The 13,058-nt window shown below is 39.7% G+C and overlaps 1 protein-coding gene across 1 annotated transcript in view; it reads right to left on the reverse strand.

Moving 5' to 3' along the window:
* pde4cb (phosphodiesterase 4C, cAMP-specific b) overlaps positions 1 to 7,845 on the reverse strand; it is a 101,861-nt gene extending 94,016 nt beyond the window's left edge. The window contains exon 1 of the mRNA XM_054788525.1: positions 7,670 to 7,845. The gene's annotated coding sequence lies outside the window, so the exon portion shown is untranslated. The remainder of the gene's footprint in view (positions 1 to 7,669) is intronic.
* Between the last annotated feature and the right edge of the window lie 5,213 nt (positions 7,846 to 13,058).

Raw genomic sequence — 13,058 nt, forward strand, 5'->3', positions numbered from 1 at the left:
AGGCAACATCGGCTTTCAAATGCACGTTCATAAGTTAAACGGGAGAAATTTGGTTTAGTTAAATTACCATTTTTATATGTGTGCTGTTCAGTCATGCTGTGTAAGGCTGCCATGGAATAAGTTTGACATAGCAAAAGTTGAACTGGCTTGTGTTTCCATCTCAGGGAGGATGATAACTACACCCGCTACGCAAATAGCGTGACATCATCACATCGCAACACTCTGTGACTCCTCTCCAATGAATTCGACAAAGGGATGTGACACAGTAAACACAGACAACAAATGTGGGCAAAAAAGGAAAGATGTGTTTGACAAAAGGCTTATTTTTTTGTGTGTTGTTACACAAAACTGAATCAGCCATCCGATCAACTGGCGGCAATTTGTCTAGCTCCATCCTTTAAGTACCCCAATAAAAGAATGCGAAAAAGCGCTGCAGTATGGAGCCGCTACTCCTCAATTCTTTTCACAGTAGAGACTAGGGGTGTAATGATTCATCTACTACATCGACGTATCGATTTATATTCCTATGATTCAACTACATTTGGTCTGCCTGTCTGTGACGTCATCGCCACAGACAACAAAACGTAGCCTGGCGGATGGCAGAGGACGAGCCGGCAAGCGAGAAATAATTAAGCCACCATTGTGCTCCAGTGTGTGGAAACACTTTGGCTTTTGCAAACAGGGAGATGTTCTAAATAAGTCGCTCGTTGTTTGGAGGATATACTGTATAAAGGTCAAGTAAAATACCACGGTAACAAGACAAATCTCTCCAACCACCTTCGAAAGGCGGCATGGGATTTCACACAACGCTGACCGTCCACACCTCTTGCAGCAGCAAGTAGCAGGTAAACCTACTGTTAATTCAACCTGAAGAGATGTTGGTTGCACTTTATTTTGATATTAATATTGTTATATTTTATGATGAAAACAAAAGCAGAAGTTGCAGGTAAACCTACTGTTGAAAGGTTGGTTGCACTTACTGTACTTATTGAAAATGTCTTGAATACTGAAAACGAGAGCAGAAAAGGTTAACGTGTCAATTCAACCTGAAGTACTGGTTGCACTTTCATTAAAAAGTTACTGAATCGGTTAGGATCGTATCGTTCAAAATGAACCAATATCGTCCCTCAATCGTATCTGCAACCATGAATCATGGTACAAATCGAATCGTTATTCAAATGATTCGTTACACCCCCTAGTAGAGACACACAAGATACCTCTGTATGGTATATGAAATAACACGTTTTTAAAAGTAAAAATAAAAATAAAAATAAAAATAAAAATAAAAATAAAAATAAAAATAAAAATAAAAATAAAAATAAAAATAAATCCATCCATTTTCTATCTATTATCTTATATATTATATAATATTATTTCTATAATTATCTATCTATCAGCTGTATATCTAACAGAATGTGAAAACAGACAAAAATGTTGAAATGAACGAGGTACTTAACCAGCTCTTAAATCCTAATGAGTCATCTCATTAGTACCCCACTAAACACTAACTGCCTTAGGAAGGTCATCCTCTTATGACGGTCATCATGCTCAAACCTAAAATGGTGCTCATTTGTATTGCAGAAATGCAGCATCCAGCTTTCTCCCGCTGCTCGCAGAAAAAAAAAAATAAACTCCATCATTCCATTTAAATAAACAGCACAGTCATTTCATGAAATACCTTCTGTGCAAACCTGTTAGATTTTAAAGTCTATGAAAATGCTTTGAACTGATTAGAAGTGTCTGGCGGCATGATATTCAGAGCTCCACCAGGTCTGCAATGATTTACAAGCAAGAAAACAAGGCGTCCTTGCCGGCAGATCTTCAGTCAGCCATCATGAAGTGAAAACAAGACGTCTTGTGATGGTATCGTCACAGTGACGCAGAGCAGATATGACTGACTAAAACATAAGCTGATAAGGTCTCAAAGAGTCTGACCAACGTTCAAGAGTTTGGTCATCAAACTATAAATCTGCTGAGGGGGAAACGTGATTGTCACACGATGCCAAACGTAAATACAGTAAAAAGTGAGCACACCTATCAAATTTCAGCAACCACCTTATTATATCTTCTCAATTGACAATATCGTGCAATCCAAATGAATTGAGTGAACTTGGAGAAGTCTGTGTACAGCTTGGAAAGCAGTACAACTTTACCATCTTCTGAAAATAAGTCACACACGCATTATTGTCTAAATAGCTGGCAACACGCAAGTACTCCGCAACAGTGAACATATCCATCCATCCATCCATTTTCTATACCGCTTCTTCCTCATTAGGGTCGCGGTGAACATATCCAAATTGTGAATATTTAGTGTGAGCACCACTGTTATCTAGCATTGTCTTAATCCCCTTGGGCGTGGGATTCACCAGAGATGCAAAGGTACTGGATTCCTCTTACATTCCCCTGTGATGACGGCGCTGCTGACTGTTGACACCTCACGCTCCTGGACGCCCCACGAGTGCTCAATGGGGTTCAGGTCTGGAGACATACTTGGTCATTCCATCACCTTCATCTTCCTCAGCCAGGCACTTATCATCTGGAGGTATGTTTAGGCTTGGAATGTTGGGAGGAATGTCACAGTACATAGGCTCCTACACGGTTGGAAAGCATGTTTCTGGGTCTATGAACCGCAGCTCCCCAGCGCCAGCAGCACTCGTGCAGCCACAGACCATGACGCTACCGCCACCATGCTTGACTGTCGGCTAAACACAATTCTTGCTTGTTTTTAGACAACCGTGGTTGACTGTGGTTGTCATAGAGTCCCAGGAAGATTCATTTATGTCATGGGTGTACAAATTTGTGGCCATTTGCAGCCTGCATCTGTTTTTTTTTATTGGCCCGCGGCACATTCTAAAAATATAATTTCACAAGAAAACTATAAAAATAAATAAATAAATGCAAAGAAATGAAAAATCAGCAGTAATTTTGCGAGAATAAAGTAAAATATTAAGAAAAATGTGACAATTTGACAAGTATAAACTTAATAATATGAAGAAAAATAGTGTGGTTTTAGAAGCAATGTTACAAAAATAAAGGAATAAAGTCTGTTGGAAAATTTAAAAAAAAAACCACCAGCAAAAATGAAAAAAAAAACAGCTCTAATTTTGCGAGAATAAAGAAAAAATATAAAGAGAAAAAAGTGGCAAGTGACGAGAATAAACCCGTAACATTATGAAGAAAAATAATGTCATTTCAGAAGCAAAGAGTTGAAATATTAAAGACTCTCTTTCTATGTCATATCATTATGAGAAACAAAAAAACAAATGAATAAAGTTGTAATTTATGGAAAATTCAGTTGTGAAAGATGTTGTAATGTTACGAAAATAAAAGGAATAAAGTCAGAATTACAAGCACAAAATTTAAAGGAAGAAAGTTGTAATTGTTGGAAAATTTAAAAAACAAAACAGCCGAGAATAAAGTAAAAATATTAAAAGAAAAAAAGTGTCAATTTGATGAGAATAAACTCAGAATATTATGAAAATAAATAATGTCATTTTAGAAGCCAACAGTTTAAATATTAAATATTTTTTTAAGTTGTAAAATCATGAGAAAACACAAATAAAAAAGTTGAATTTTTGTTTGAAAGGTTGGGGAAAAAAGTTACAATATTATGTGAATAAAGTCACAATATTACCAAAAGCAATGTTCCAATGGTTATTTAAGAAGAAAGTTGAAATATTTGGAAAATTAAACAATATAAAAAAAAAACAACAGCAAAAAGGGAAAAGAAGCGCAAAGAGCGAAGTTAATACTAATATGCTTTAGTTTGTACTAATATGCTTTTCCAGGATTTCATTCACAATGGTATTGGGGAACAAATGCTTGTACATCGAATAGAAAGGCGCTCTGTAGAGAGAACTGGCGACCTTCTTGGTCTTCGTGAAGACCTGATTGGTGTCATTATGAAATATGCATTACGCATGGAAAAACGAAGAAAAATGTCTAAAAAGGTGACATAAGCAGTAGGAACCATTTTGCGGTATCACAAGGCAAAAATGTCGACGTGTTGTTGTCTTGTCACACTTAGAATTGGAAAGCACTCGCAGGGAATTCTCTAAATAAGAACTATGACAAGTGACATTTTCCTGCAATGGATGTCACAAGATAAGACTGCATTTTATACCAGAAGAAGGGGGGGGGGAAAAAATCAGCTGACATTTACCACAGTCACCTGTCACTGTGACAAATATTTCACATTTCCCCCCCCCATGAGGAATTTCTTAAAGAAAAGGCAAATTTACAGTGATTTTCCCCTTCAATTATGCAGATAAGAAAAGCAGCTGCAGATGGGGAGAAGCAGAAAGAGTGCAGGAACAGAGTGCCACCTAATGGATACACAAGTGATGACACTGTGGGAAATGCCCCCTCATCACGGGAACAGGTCTGACAAGCCTAAGGGCTCTGCCACAGGTTCACTGCATGCTTGGGTAAACGTGCTTAAGCCTGAATCCAAATTTAATCGCAACATATGGGCTCATTTAGTCGTCTCAGTCAATTAGAATTCCAATTTTAGTACATTTAAAAACAATTTCTAATGCTCCCATAGTGGTCAGGGTTTCAGCCACATGTAATTGATCGTGGCGGTGTGCTACTACAAAATAAAAACTGCTTTTTTTTTAAGTTGAAAACAACTTTAAGAAATATATTGCATGAATGATATATATGCTATATAGATAAATATATAGCATATTATTTAATGCACCGGAATCACCTGTCTGCCTTGCTGGCACTTGTGACCAGATACACAACTTTCACTTTGTTTCTATTATCAGGAGAATGAACAAGAGCCCGTAAAACGTGTAGTCAATTGACGACAGCGCATCACATGCTCAGCCTAACTCTGCCAATGTGTGTGATCGCTCACGTTTCAATCTCATTACACTTTCTAGCAGTTTTTTTTTTTTATGAATTTGAAATTGAAATAATATTTGTTTGAGAGACTCTTGGCCTGTGATATAATGAATACAATGTAACATATAATATTAACAATGAGGGGCCGCATGGTGGCTTAGTGGTTAGCATGTTGGCCATACTGTCAGGAGAACAGGAAGACCTGGGTTCGAATCTCTGTTGAACATCTTTGTGTGGAGTTTGCATGTTCTCCGGTTTCCTCCCACATTCCAGAAACATGCATGTTAGGTTAATTGGCGAATCTAAATTGTCCATAGGTATGAATGTGAGTGTGAATGGTTGTTTGTCTATATGTGCCCTCTGATTGGCTGGCGACGAGTCCAGTGTGTACCCCGCCTCTCGCCCGAAGTTAGCTGGGATAGGCTGCTCCAGCATGCCCCGCGACCCTAACGAGGATAAGTGGCATACAAAATGGATGGATGGATATTAAGAATGAAACATCTTTTATTTTTGAGCATGGTTTGAGCCACGTCACGTGGTGGATCTTTTGACGATGATGACTATGCCGCCTGTAGAGGGTGCCCATCTGCCACACATCCTGACTTAATGAGGAAATCAGAGCTGAACACAATAAATTTGATTTTTTTTTCTTTCTCCCAAGAGAATGCTGCCCTGGGCAATTGCCCATGTGGCCCATAGCTAGAACCACCACTGCGCCCGTAGCAAAGTCTAAAAATATAATTAACTAAGACCAGCGCACAATATGTGCTTAAATGTTTTGTACCGTAGGCCTGTCACCATAACCGATAAATCGATTAATCGAACAATTTAAAAAAAACAAAGTTGATCATTTTGCCGGCCTCGATAAATTGACATGTGCACACACACGTGTTTGTTTCGTCTCTTTACCACACACTTTGCATCTGTCTGAGCGTGTTGGTGCCCCAAAGGAATGAACAGAAAGAGTAAACCCTCCTCTCAGACATTGAGCGTCTTTGTCCCAACAAGTATGTCGCATTTGTTGGAAAGTAGTGACGAGGAAGAAGGGCGATACCACCAACGGTTACTGAAGCGTTTGGTCGGCAAAGTAAATCTAAACAAACAGCGCAAAATGTGCGACAGTGTCGCTCGTGACATTGCAAAAGAAATGCAACCTTTCAATACGGTTGAAGAGCCAACATTTCGGGAAATGTTAGAAATGTTTGACAGACAGTACGAATGGCCTGGGAGAACGTACAAGTCACAAACAGCAATTCCTGAACTGTATAACCGAGTGAAAGAAGGCGTGTTGAAGGACATCAGAAACATTGCATTTTACCACAACTATGTGGTCCAACAATACACTACATAACTGTGTGTGTGTGGTTCTTATTGGAGTGTTTTTTTTTTCTTAACAGAGACGGGGTCTATTTTTTATTGTTTTTGGTTATGATTTAAATTTTTAAAGTGCAATTTTTGCCAAAAGAGACCGAGAGTCCATTTTATTTTCATTGAGGGTTCTCTTTGTCTTTTTTTGCTTAATTTCTTATGTTCTTATGCTCTTGAGATTCCAATTACAATGTTAAATACTCTTTAGAAATTAAAGAGGAAGGGAGAAAGGAACTGTTGATGCGCTACACTGCTGATGGGGATGTCATACAACTCTGTGTCAAAAAATCCCAACTATCCCTTGAAGATATCTCAACAAAACACTGCATCTTAGCTTTCTATCATAAGTGACAAAGCAAATTAGTGTATTATCTAATAAATTATTCATTAATTTTATGATTAATTTAATTGGCTAAGGCCCAATAAATACCCAGCCCACACTTTGGACCCCCCTATCAGAACGTGAGTAAAGTAGGAACAGGAACTACAGCAGAGAACCTCGCCCTGAAAATCCCTTCAGTTATAAAATTCAGAATCATGCCTTTAATGACGCACACAACTTTGGAGTTCAAACCCCACGTGATGTCACACCTCAAACGGTGGTGTTTCACCAACAAAGGCCAGTTCAGAGACAATCAAAGGATGAACGCTGAACTCTTTTTCTTTTTTTTTTTTAAGATGAACATGCTCCAGATGTTACGTAAAGCAAGCAAGCAAAACTAGTAAACAGAGAGGTTTTTAACTTCTTTTTACTCTTGTAAAAACAACCTCTGGAATCACCTTCACGTTATACCGTTGTTATTAAAGACCGCCGTGTTTTATTGTTTCTATGTCTAAATATTAACTTGCTTCTTTTTACACTTGTACCGCCGTTGAGAACGTTACACTGTTACTTTAAACACTGACTGAACAGTTAATAAAGGATTTATTAAGTTTGATGCTGGAACTGATTATTTCTGTTCTTTCCAAATGCAATTTAGAGGCCCCCAAATCGAGCTGTTGAGGTTCCACGGGGATGATTTGAACATTTTTGGACAATTCCTTCTGTCCTTGAGATACAGGAAAGAAGAAATAATCCACGTCAAGCCCTGTCTGTCTGTCTAAGTGAGTGAGGGAGTTAGGCAGCAGAATAAAGGAAGCAGATAAATGGTGGAAGGAAGGAGATAAAAAGCCAGCAGGAGGGAAATCATAAATAGTTTGTGGACATACACAGCACACGTTGCTGCTTACATTACAACACAATTAGAAACAAAATCCTTAGGCTGAATTAAATTCTGCAACGTGTTCATCGTTAAATAGTAAGCATCATGTTGCAATCATACATGACAATTTAAACTCTAAAAGACATAGAAATATAATGCACCTCGTTTCTCGCCCTTAATGACGTTAAGAGCGTTGCAGCAGAGCGCGGACGTGAAGTATTTCGACTTTTAAAGAACTTTTAACTCACCGGAGAGACGTGGACTGGTCTGTCGATGGCGTCTCTTCATCGACGTGGGGAGCAAAACCGCGTCTTCTTCTTCAACAAGTCCACACGGCCACACTTACTTATCGCCGCTTCCATTTTTATTGCAGCAGGTTAGTTGGATTGTTAGACTTCAAACTCTACATGCTGCTGCGCCGAGTGGCGCTACGTCACTGTGACGTCTCCAAGGGATCACATGACAGGATAAACAACTCTACTACAACGAGCACGAGGAGTCTCCAGCTAGCGAGCTGAGCTCATAATTCCTGTTTTATTAATTGACAAAAAAATGCATATTTTACACATGATATATATTTGACGGCATGATGGAGGTCTAACTTCATAAGCAATTAACTGAAAAGTAATTTAGTGATATCCTTTTATTATCAAAATGTAATATAAATCAGACTTACCTTAGCTATAGTCGTATTAGCTTGGCCTTTGTAAAGGACAAGCATTTCACAGCCTAAATGCACAACACCCTGCAAGAATGAAACCTGTTGTGCTGTGGAGATGACACCCTGGGCTTTCCACTGATTTGATGGGGTTTGTCCAATGGAAATAAAATATCCGCCTTCCCAAAATGGCTGCCATACCGACCAGCGTGTTTCATCGACGCAAGAGTTAAGTTATTTTAATTTATCCAATTATTGGGTTTTTATCGGGAGAAAATTAAAGTTTTTAATCAAAAGTTGAAGGTAGTTTTGGGAAAAACATAAATTTTTGAAGATACTGAAATCATTTTTGCAATGTCCTCTGTGGTGCACTTCAGGACTAGTACTACTCACTGTTGCCAACTTCTTAGTAAGAAAAGTAGCTATTGGCTGTCCTACAAGTCGCTAGATGACTAATTTGCATACTATTTGCATGTGATGTTGTAAAACACTGTAGGAAAAAAGCATAACCTGTAAGAGAGACAAAAAAGTGAGTAAAAACACACCTTTATTAAAATAGCTGTTGAGAACTTATTTCAATTCGCACAAATGAACATAGAATAGGGCTGCACGGTGGCCAAGTGGTAAGCATGTTGGCCACACAGTCAGAAGATCGGGAAGACGTCCACTCGGGCATCTCTGCGTGGAGTTTGCATGTTCTCCCCATGTGCGCATGGGTTTTCTCCGGGCACTCTGGTTTCCTCCCGCATTCCAAAAACATGCATGTTAAGTTAATCGGAGGCTCTAAATTAACATGACTCAGTGTGGTTCGTGAGTAGCACACTCTTCTGGTGAATATATTTAATAGCAACTGGTTTATTAATTACTTACATTCACCCCACGAATTGCAAGATAATCCACGTCATTTTACAAATAAAGAGTAGCGATTGGCTAACAATAAAAAAAACAGCCTCCTCTTTTATCCAGGCAGTTTGCCGCGGAAGCTGACTGTACACTCCCGGCTTGTGACTGCCTTTGGGTGGGGCGGAACTGTCAGCGGCACCTGCTGTTGCTCAGTGACAACACAAAATGCAGAACAATACGTGCTTTCACTTTTGAGTCCCCAAATACCACAAAACTCCCCAACAATCCCAGAAAAAGTCGCTAGATTTGAGAAAATATGTTGTCAAGGGGGGTTGGACTGCCAGGTCAGAACGCCAGATCTAGCGACAAAATCTCCAAGTTGGCAACACTGGTACTACTACCACTAGAAATGTGCGAATCATGAACAAGTCGTTCAAAACGTTTTTGCTGAACAGGACTCACGGGTACCTGTCTCATGCATGTACTTGTTGACTTACCCACACTCCGTTCAGGGGTGGTGGGAGGCGGCTTGTTGTGCGCGTGTGAATTTGTGCGCATGCGCTCAGTGACGGGTAACGCAAGTGAATCGACTACCCGATTCACAAATTGTTGCGAATGTGCGAGTTCTGCACCATGTACTGTCACTTCAGTGAGTGAGTCCTATGGTAAAACGAATGGAGTTTCCCATCACTAAATAGTACAATGACTACTTTGTCATATAAAATGATGAAGATGGTTGATGTGGGAGGAACAATTTGAAAAAGTCAAGGAGAAAAACACCCGCATTCCAGGATGCCAGCAAATTCCAAAATGGCTGTCATACCGACGGCACAAAAGAAGTAAGTTATTCATTTATTTATAGTTATTGTGTTTTTAAAAGGTAGAAAGTGAAAGTGTTTAATCAATAGTTTGAAGTGGTTTGGGTAACATGACCTTAATTTAAAGCTCTGAACTGAGAAAACAGACACTGACAGCATGGCCTGTTATTATGTTGCCCTCGTGTCATGTGGTTCTTGGTTTTAAGGTTACATTAGGAAGGAAATGTCATTAAATTCATGTGGGTCATGTCGTGTCGCCAGGCTGACCTTTTTGCCACTCAGCGTCCGAGCGTGCGTACAGCTGTGTGCGTATGACCGCTCTGAGTCATCTTGCTCAGGAAACTTGACGTGTGTGAGGGGACAACAATAGCGTCAGGTGGCATAGCATAAGCATGAGTCAGCAATTAAAAGAAAACCGTCGAAGTAGGAAGCCATATTTTACGTGGATGTTCATTCATTAGAGTTATATATCTTAAAATATTGAAATATGTTTTTCAAACTGGTCCCTTCTTTAGTTTTGATAATCCATCTGATGCGTCGTTATTTGTGTGGAAAAACATCAATACATAACATGCAGATCAAATTGTCATACCTCAGGTTTTGTTATTAATAAAGTTAAACAACAACTTCAACATACACGCCTACATCCTCCGCTATGTGTAAGTGCGATTTTTGCAATTCACAATATGACCAAACATGCTGGTAAATGGCCGGTTGTCTTTTAAAAAGGAGAAGCAAAGGCAGAAGTATTCACTGATAAGAAAGTGCTGTACGGGGAGACTTGAGCTGCTGCTTTGTTGTTGCGTGGGTCTCTTGAAGTCTTATTTCGAGTCGCGAGCAAACGGAGATCCTTCATTCATTTTGTCCTGGAAAGATTAAAAAAGCACATTCAAAAGCAGCATTCTTATCATCATACAGTGCTCCATTCATACAGGACTGCAATGTATCTGTGGCCATGGGTGGGGAGGATGGCGGGTCAAATTTGCATAATTGTCGATATGATGCATTTATAGATGCTGTGGAAGAGACAAAAAGTGAGCATAAAACATGTAAAGCAATAAATATGTTTAGAAATGCAAATGAATTTTCTCCTGGCGCTTCTAAGGTAAGATGGACCCGCCTGCGAGGCTAGTCACTGCGCAATCCGTCCCGGAAAAGCAATCAGCTCTACGCATGGTGCAAGTGGATAATTTCTAAGCCCTCTTTTCCTGGTCCCGTATGAAGTTTTTTTCTCCACTGAAAACATACAGACAAGAGCATTTGCTAGGAAGATATGTTTGGATGGACGGTATTTCTCCTTTTAGAAAAAAAGTCTACATGAATCCATCATTGCACTCTGCTTTTGGTTGTTTACAATCAAATACAACTGCATTTTGTGTGTTTTATTCTGTTTATTTACGTTGACTTAACCGGATATGACGTTTACGTCTGCGCTACGTGCAGTGCGTAATTTTTTACGAAGCTCAGTCTTGGTGGAGGTCATGAGACGATAGAAACATCCGCATGCTAACGAACTTTTTTAATAATAATCACTAATAAAACAACCCCCCCAGTATATTACATATATGAAGTATGGTTATTGACCATTTACTGTATGTTCCACTACCACACCGCGTGACGTCGCAGAAGCGCTGTCGTAAAAATTTGCTAAAGGAGGAAGTGACATAGGTTAGGGTGTTTTTCAGTGATTATAGTTCCAAAATTTTGCCTCGGTTTGCGTCGTGTCGTGTTATTAATACACTGTGTGAGTCCAACTGTGTTCTTAATGTATTTTTAGCACAAAACGTCCTTAGCTTCTAGCGATGAAGCTAGCTTGCTACAGAAGTCAGCAACGCACCCCATCTGTGAAGTCATCAGCGTTGTGTTGTTTATAGTTTTACAGGCATTGAACAGTCTTAAATGCATATAAACGACAAATGGAAGGGATAAATGAACATTTAAGATTACTTTTACCCTCATTGAAGGCGTGATTCTTGATGTGAGTGTTCCCAAAGACACAATGTAGCAGCAAGACACAACACGGACACCGTCTTACTGTTTTGTCATGAGTTATTTCCTGAATAATAACCATGATAAAAAACACTTTATGTTATAAAAAGCTCCTTGCTGTTTTCCTCCTTGCTGACCTCCTTCCATATTTAAGTCGTGTTGCAACAACACAATAAACGAACAGGAAATTCAAATGAATCAGCACTCTTGACACTTCCACACCCGACACTAAAAGCTACCGAGGCAGCTAAACTGACCTCGAGCTAACCTTCAAGCAAACTTCAGATCCCTCGACTTTTGTTTTCCGACGTCACTTGTGCTGTCATTTATTAAACCTGCCTCTTATCTGCGAATCATCACCCACTTGCCTCGCAAAGTCAGTGTTTGTAGCCCGTGTGACAGACATGGCCAACTGGCGCCCCGGGGTCCGGATATGCCCCTTGCCTCTGATTAATCCCGCCCTTTCAAATTTCGAAATCTTGTGTGCAGGTAGCCACAAAAGTGTTGTGCAGTAGAATAGTGTATGTATTAGCAATAGTCGTCTTGCCTGTTAACTTTAACACATTAGGTAGACTACATGTGCACAATATAATACTGTATCAAAAATGCTGCTTTTACAAATATAACATTGCTCAGTTTCAACCGACATTTGACAATTTGCTCATGATAGTGTTTGCAGTGCTGTGCAGTAGCACCGCATCATACTGAGTGGAAATGATCAGCGTTTACTCATGGGGGAAAACACCTTAGCCATGGCACACATCCCTTTGACTTCTTTCAGACACAACAATACAGTCAGCTTTCCTGTTGACGTGAAAGAGAAAGCAGAAAACCACAGCAGGAAGAAGAGGTGACAAAGGCAATGATAGCCTTCATTCAGTACTGACGGTTCAATTCTTCTGTGGCGCTTATCACGCTCCAAACGTCACTGTTCATTCATATTGAGGAGAGTGGGCACCAGCTCACCTGTGACCCTGAGCAGCATCAGCCATTGAAAATGATGCTGCTAGTTGGAGATGTACTGTATGTATTTAGTAGGGATGCTCCGATTACGGTTTCATGCCGCCGGTTCCGATACCAATCATCCAGGACTGAAATAGGCCGACACCGATCACATGGATTAAATATACTTTTTTCAACAATTCCAGGACAGGACAATTCCAAGGTCCCTAGACTGCCAGTGGCCTCGAAAACTCACCATCCTCCGTCAAGTGTTTTGCTTTTCCTCTTTTCTGACCTATAAATGTTGTTATGATGTTGTATTCTCGTGTTAAACGATGCCAGCACGTCAGGTAATGAGGTTCGCGCATTTGGAAGTGAGCCCTGAAA

This window comes from Dunckerocampus dactyliophorus, chromosome 10 (genome assembly GCF_027744805.1).
Source record: "Dunckerocampus dactyliophorus isolate RoL2022-P2 chromosome 10, RoL_Ddac_1.1, whole genome shotgun sequence".
Taxonomy (NCBI): Eukaryota; Metazoa; Chordata; class Actinopteri; order Syngnathiformes; family Syngnathidae; genus Dunckerocampus; species Dunckerocampus dactyliophorus.